This window comes from Leucoraja erinacea, chromosome 33, assembly GCF_028641065.1.
Source record: "Leucoraja erinacea ecotype New England chromosome 33, Leri_hhj_1, whole genome shotgun sequence".
NCBI classification, from domain to species: Eukaryota; Metazoa; Chordata; class Chondrichthyes; order Rajiformes; family Rajidae; genus Leucoraja; species Leucoraja erinaceus.
The window spans coordinates 16,444,718-16,452,713 of NC_073409.1; positions in this window are offsets into that span (position 1 = coordinate 16,444,718).

Consider the following 7,996-nt stretch of genomic DNA (forward strand, 5'->3'; position numbering starts at 1 on the left):
ATTTACCCACATCTGCCCCATATCTGTCTAGATTTTTCCTGGCCAAATGTCTTTTTAACAGCGAGGCTTGGGCTGAATCAGCACAACTCATTCTTGTGTTTGGTTCGTCAAGAAGGTTTGAGCTCCATCCATTTGGAAAAGGCAGCCAAGTGAGTCGGTGATGGGTCACTCATTGCACAGATCCAGGAGAGTGAGAACAGACTGTTCTGGTGAAGCACTTTGTGAACAGTGTTTAACCTGGTGTTCTCTGATACAGGTGGAGGTATTCAAAGCTTCGAAGCAAGAATTGTGATGTCACCAAGTTACAGCAAAGAGATCTGAGTTTGTCTCTTCATTGATCATGCTCTCCAGCAGTGTGGTGGTGCCCACAGCCCCTTAGTACATATCCAGTACCACCCAACAGAAGCTCCAGAGAGAACCTTTCCAGTGAAAGGAGTGTTTAAGTACAGTATTGTCAGAACCGCACACGAGCATGAACTGCCTTCTGGGATGAGGTGACTTAATGGTTGCGTTACTGCACCTTGAACCCAGACTAATGTTCCGCATGCTCAAAATACTGGGGCAATCTGAACATAGAACAGCACAGCACAAGAATAGGCCCTTCAGCCCACAATGTCTGTGCTCAACATGATGCCAAGACCTGATAGCAGTATATGGCTGATCTCTGCCTCCAAATCCCATTTCCCTGGCATCTCCTCAGAACCCTTCACACCCATTCTAATCAAGAATTTGTCCATCTCCATATCCTTCCATTCCATACATATCCTATCCAAAGTCATACCTGTTTCAACAACCGACTCAGGCAGCGCGTTACAGCCATTCACCTCCTACTGTGTAAAAAAAGTTGCTCTGCACATCTCTTTTAAACTCTACCCCTCTCACCTTAAAGTTGTGCCCTCGAGTATTTGATTTTTCCATCCAGGAAAACAGGTCATGCGTGACCCAATCTATTCCTCCCATCTATTCCTCCCTTGCTAATATCTATCTCAATCCACATCACCGAAAAATATTTACTGGTCATCATTACAATGTAAGAGTTAACATGAGAGTTGCTGAATTTCATACAAGAATAACTGCACTAAAAGTATTATGAAGAAGGGTCCTGACCTAAAATGTCACCTATCCACGTTCTCCAGAGATGCTACCTGACGCGCTGAGTTACTCCAGCACTTTGTGTCTTTTTTGCATTATAGGTATTGCTCTCAAGTTTGTGAGGCGGCACAGCAGTAGAGATGCTGCCTTATAGCGCCAGAGACCCAGGTTCGATCCTGACTACGGGTGCAATCTGTACAGAGTTTGTACGTTCTTCCTGTAACCCCATAGGTTTTCTCCGGGTGCTCTGGATTCCTCCCACATTCCAAAGACGTGCTGGTTTATAGGTTAATTGGCTTCTGTAAATTGCCCTTTAGGGATTTATTGCAAAAGTGGGATAACATAGAACTACTGTGATCGGGTGATCAAAGATCAGCCTGGACTCAGTGGGCCGAAGGGCCTGTTTCTACACTATCTCTAAACTAAAACTAAAAACTAAACTAATCCGCACATTCTCTATAAAATAAGTCTTTAAAAACAAATGTTGATTAAAATTCTTTGTTTAAAAGGAAGTCGTTGTTTTATTTAACAAAACACATACAAGCCCGCTGAGTTACACCAGCACTTTTTTTTGTATACCAGCATCTGCAGTTTTCTGCAGTTCCTTGTTTCTTCATATTTCTATTGTATCGTGTTCTACCGTCTGGGTATTCCAAAGTGTAGGTTTTATATTTGGAACGCATTTACTTATTTCCTGTAGGCAAATCCAGTCACAATTTCCATGCAAGCCACGTCAGTGTGAATGTACCCAGGCATTTTATCCAAATTGATCGAAGGGTGTAGAGAGTGCAGACAGCCAGGGGCTGTTTGATGCACTGTATGCAGTTTGGGGTATTGAAGAAGGGGTCTGAAGAATGGTCTGCACCCAAAAAGTCACCTATTCCTTCTTTCCATGGTTGCTACCTGAACCGCTGAGTTACTCCAGTATTTTTTGTCTATCTAAGGGGTATTGGATGATCAGCCATGATCATATTGAATGGCGGTGCAGGCTCGAAGGGCCGAATGGCCTACTCCTGCACCTAATTTCTATGTTTCTATGTATTCAAGATTGTTTAATGCCCGCACATCATTACAACATCAAAGGCAGCCAGGATGCACCTGAAAGTGGACATTTCCTGAAGACTAGATGCAGGAATGTTGCTGTTGAGGGAGTGCAGCGTCAGTTCACCTGTTAATTCTGGGGATGGCGCGACTAATATATAATGAAAGAATGGATTGACTGGGCTTGTATTCACTGGAATTTAGAAGGGTGAGAGGGGATCTTCTAGAAACATATAAAATTATTAAGGGATTGGACAGGCTAGATGCAGGAAAAATGTTCCCGATGTTGGGGGACCACAGAACTAGTTCAAGTTCAAGTGAGTTTATTGTCCCTGTATAGGACAATGAAATTCTTGCTTTGCTTCAGTACACAGAACATAGTAGGCATTTACTACAAAACAGATAAGTGTGTCCATATACCATAATGCAAATATATACACACAATAATAAATAAAAAGTGCAAATAACAGATAATGAGTTATTAATAATCAGAGTTTTGTCCGAGCCAGGTTTAATAGCCTGATGGCTGTGGGGAAGTAGCTATTCCTGAACCTGGTTATTGCAGTCTTCAGGCTCCTGTACCTTCTACCTGAAGGTAGCAGGGAGATGAGTGTGTGGCCAGGATGGTGTGGGTCTTTGATGATGCTGCCAGCCTTTTTGAGGCAGCGACTGCGATAAATCCCCTCCATGGAAGGAAGGTCAGAGCCGATGATGGACTGGGCAGTACTACTTTTACTACTTTTTGTAGTCTTTTCCTCTCCAGGGCGCTCAAATTGCCGTACCAAGCCACGATGCAACCGGTCAGCATGCGCTCTACTGTGCACCTGTAGAAGTTAGAGAGAGTCTTCCTTGACAAACAGACTCTCCGTAATCTTCTCAGGAAGTAGAGGCACTGATGAGCTTTCTTGATAATTGCATTAGTGTTCTCGGATCAGGAGAGATCTTCAGAGATGTGCACACCCAGGAATTTGAAGCTCTTGACCCTTTCAACCATTGACCCGTTGATATAGATGGGGCTGTGGGTCCCCCTCCTCCTCTTTCCAAAGTCCACAATCAGTTCCTTGGTTTTGCTGGTGTTGAGAGCCAGGTTATTGCACTGGCACCATATGGACAGTTGCTCGATTTCTCTTCTGTACTCTGACTCATCCCCATCAGTGATACGTCCTACAACAGTGGTGTCGTCAGCGAACTTGATGATGGAGTTCGCACTGTGACTGGCTACGCAGTCATGAGTATAGAGTGAGTACAGCAGGGGGCTGAACACGCAGCCTTGAGGTGCTCCCGTGCTGATTACTAGGGGTTTAAGAGTAATGGATAGGCCATTTAGGACTGAGATCAGGAAAACGTTTTTCACCCAGAGTTGTGAATCTGTGGAATTCTCTGCCACCGAAGGCAGTGGAGGCCAATTCACTGGATGTATTCAAGAGAGTTAGATCTAGCTCTTAGAGCTAAAAGAATCAAGGGATATGGGGAGAAAGCAGGAACAGGGTACTGATTTTGGGTGATCAGCCATGATCATATTGAATGACGGTGCTGACTTGAAGGGCCGAATGGCTGACTCCTACACCTATTTTCTATATTTCTATGTGGATTTAAAAGAGAATGTTGGAAGAACTCGGTGAGCTCTCCTATGGAGCCATTTGTGTAAGTCAACATCTCTGGTCGATATCCTGCATCAGGGTAATTCTCCAGCTGATCAAGCTTTGTGACCACACAGCTATAAGTGAGTGAGGATTTTCTACAAATAATCAATATGTAACTATCCTCCACTCACTGCATTATTCTGGGGACATTAGTCAGCTTTTACTGGGAGAAAATACTGTAGTTTTGCTTTTTTTAAACAATTCGGAGAAAATTGACTGCTGTCTGATAGATTTATTTGTGATATTTCACTTCACCTCGAACTCTTGTAATGTAGTGGTGCTCTTTAATGCTCTGTGATTTATTTCCACCGAGAGCAGAGCACTCTGCTGTCTCTGGGTGATCACCAAAAGCCTGGGCCGACCTGGAGTGTTCCACTCACACTCTCTCGTGTGTCAAGAATGAGGAATGGGTCAATTGATCCAGCGAAGCCATGACTCTGCATCCTGAATCCACTCACGGATACACCTGAAGCACTCCAGGTCATCTTCAATGGCAGGAAGAGTACAAAAACCTCACCAATTCCTTCTCTCCAGAGATGCTGCCTTTCCCGTTGAGTTACTGCAGCTTTTTGCGACTATCTTCTGCAACCTCTAACATTGAATGTAGAACAGCATAGTACAGGAACAGGCACCGGCTCATGAAGTTTGTGCTGGCCATAATGCCAAGTTAAACTAACCCCATCTGCCTACATATGATCCACAACCCTCCATTTATAACATATTTAAAAGTCTGATTAAATGCCTCTTCAATGTCAATTTTGTTGTCTGGTTCCACCACCTTCCCTGGCAGCGAGTTGTCAGTACCTTCCACACTGTGGAACAAAAATCTGCAGTGGACATCTCCTTTAAACCTTCCCCCTCTCACCTTAAAGTGATGCCCTCTAGTCTTTGACACTTCCACACTGGAAAAAAAAAGTGACCATCTAACCTTTTCATAAATTTATAAACATCTAAGAGATCTCCGCTCCACAGAAAACAATACGTCTTTTTTAAGAATGTTTTTTTACTTTAGAGACTTTATAGAGATATAGAACGGAAACAGCCCCTTTGGCCCACCGAGTTTGCGCTGGCCAGCAATCACCCTGTACACTAACACTATCGTACACACTAGCGATAATTTACAATTTTACCAAGCCCAATTAACCTATCGTACACCTGTACGTCTTTGGAATGTTGGAGGAAACCCACACGGTCACAAGGAGAAGGTACAAACTCCATACAGACAGCACCCGTGGTAAGGATCGAACTCGGGTCACTGACGCTGTAAGACACTATCGCCGCGCCCCTGTGCCACCCTTTTCATCACACGTATTTTAAATTCATTTTTTTCCTCATTTCCCCAATTCATCTCATGTTCCTGTTACCTTGTTCTATTTAATGTGAACTCAAGTTTGAATTTTAAGCCGACCTTTATACTTCCCCACAATGTCCTCTATGAGTAGTGGGCCTCGCAAACCACTCTCTGCTTTGTGTGTAGAATACAGCTTTACTTGCCAATCAGGCCGCATGAGACAGATGAGTATTTTACCTCCCATTGCTACAGAGAGACTAAAGCAACTTCAAGTTCAGACAAATTCCCCTGACGTTTGATGGCGAGTGGGTGCAGTACTTGAAAGTTCCAGTAGATGGAGCCTTGTAATAATTAATTCAGTAGCCTGGAGATTTTAGGCCCTGTCCCACTTACTCACGAACTCTCCCGAGTTTTCCCCTGGATTCGAACTCGGAGAATTACGGTAATAGCCATTCGTAGGTACTCGGGGCTATTTTTTTTTTACTCGTGGACATTTATCAACGTTGAACAAAACGTCCCGACTCACCTGACACCCCGAGTTCCTACGGCTGGCATTACGAGCCGCTATGAAACATCTACGGACTCCTACGAGCTCGCTACCGACATTCCCCGACATTCCCCGGGTTCGAATCAAGGGGAATACTCGGGAGAGTTCGTGAGTAACTCGGGAAAGTGGGACAGGGTCTCGACTCTGAACATCCTTCAACATTTGATTATTAGACGATTTTAAAGAATCATACATCACGGAAACAGTTGACCAGCTCCATAAATCCGTGCCGACCATCACGCACCCATTTACAAACCCAGTATTATTCTCCCCACATTCCCGTCAGCTTCCTCCAATTCTACCTCTCACCCATAAACCAGGGACAATTTACACCAGATAGGTAACCTACCCACCTGTCTCGACTGGAAACGTCACCCATTCCTTCTCACCAGAGATGCTGCCTGTCCAGCTGAGTTACTCCAGCATTTTGTGTCTATCTTCGGTGTAAACCAGCATCTGCAGTTCCTCCCTACACACCGCACGCCTTTGTGGTGTGGGAGGAAACCCTAGCACCAGGCACAAACCCACACGGTCACAGGGACAACATCGCAAACTCCACACAGAGAGCACCCGTAAGGCCAGGATTGATCCCAGGTTGCTGGAGTTGTGAGGCAGCAGATCTACCAACCGTGCCTTTGTGCTGCCCAGTGTCCCATAGTAGATGTGGAGAGAACCGATTGTGGGAGAGAGCAAATGTTGGTGCACTTTAATGGTCTAGAAGGCACAGGCAACGGCTTCTACTGAAAGTGACTGAAATGGTAAAATGCTTGGGAAGTCCAAAAGTGCACAAATTTTATACAATGCACACACAGACATGCAACACACACACACACACACGAACAAGCGCACACATGTATGCATGTACACAAATTTAGTTTAGAGATACTGCGTTGAAATAGGCTCTTCATCCCACCGAGTCCATGCTGACCATCAACCATCCCGTTTACACTAGTTCTATCGTACACACTTTGGACAATTCACAGAAGCCAATTAACGTGCAAACCTTTATGTCTTTGGAGTGTGGGAGGAAACCGGGGGAACCCGGAGAAAAGTGCAAAACACGGTCACCGAGAAAACGTACAAACTCCAAACAGACAGCGCCCGTAGTCAGGACCGATACCGGGTCTCTGCGCTGTGAGGCAGCAACTCTGCATCACTGTGCCACTCTAAGCTTGATCTGGAGTATTGTGTACAGTTTTGGTCTCCTAATTTGAGGAAGGACATCCTTGTGATTGAGGCAGAGCAGCGTAGATCACGAGATTGATCCCTGCGATGGCGGGACTGAAAAGACTAGGCTTGTATTCACTGGAGTTTAGAAGGATGAGGGGGAATCTTATAGAAACATATAAAATGATAAAAGGACTGGACAGACTAGATGCAGGACTCTAATCCTCCGACCACACTCCATTGGCACTGAAGCAATATCATGTTTAAATTTAGAAAAAATTAGGAGTGACATTGTTGAACCCTTGGTTCAATTTGATAGGACTTGGTGAAGATTTATTCAACATTTTCATATGACATAAATCGTCCCCTCTCCAACTGTTATAATAATTATTTTATCTTTATACGGTGGAACGGACTTGACGACAAACAGGGACTTCAATTGTTGTAATTCTTTGCAGCCCAGATTCTGTTTTGCTTTTTTTTTTAGTTTAGGGGATTTTGTTTTTCGTTTTTTCTTTTTCTTTTTCTTTTTCTCTTTTTGTTTTTATACATATGAGTTCTCTTTTAAACATTTAACTGTATTTACATCGAGACCGGGAGGTCTATATTCAATGTGTATTTTGACATTGGACTCATAGTTAGGTTATACCTGTTATTAATGTAACCCTGATCCATATGTATCAATATCATTGTTATGTTTATCATTATTTTTTTGTTGTCTTGTTTTTGCTTTTGAAAAAAAAATAATAATAAAAAGATTTTAAAAGAAAAGAGAAAAAACGTTTTCACCCAGAGAGTTGTGTATTTGTGGAAAAATTCCCTGCTGCAGAGCGCAGTGGGGGCCAAATCACTGGATGGATTTAAGAGATAGTTAGATAGAGCTCCATGGGCTGGTGGAATCAAGGGATATGGGGAGAAGGCAGGCACGGGTTATTGATTGGGGACGATCAGCCATGATCTCAATGAATGGCGGTGCTGGCTCGAAGGGCCGAATGGCCTCCTCCCACACCTATTTTCCATGTTTCTATGTATACATGAATGCACACGAACACACACATTCACAAAGTGCATACAAATTCACATGCGAACACATGCATGCGCACACACACAGACGCAATAATGGGTACATACAAACTCGGACTCAAACAGATATGAACACAAACATTCACAAACTCCCGCACACTCATCAAAAAAAAAGTCTTTAAGAAACCAATC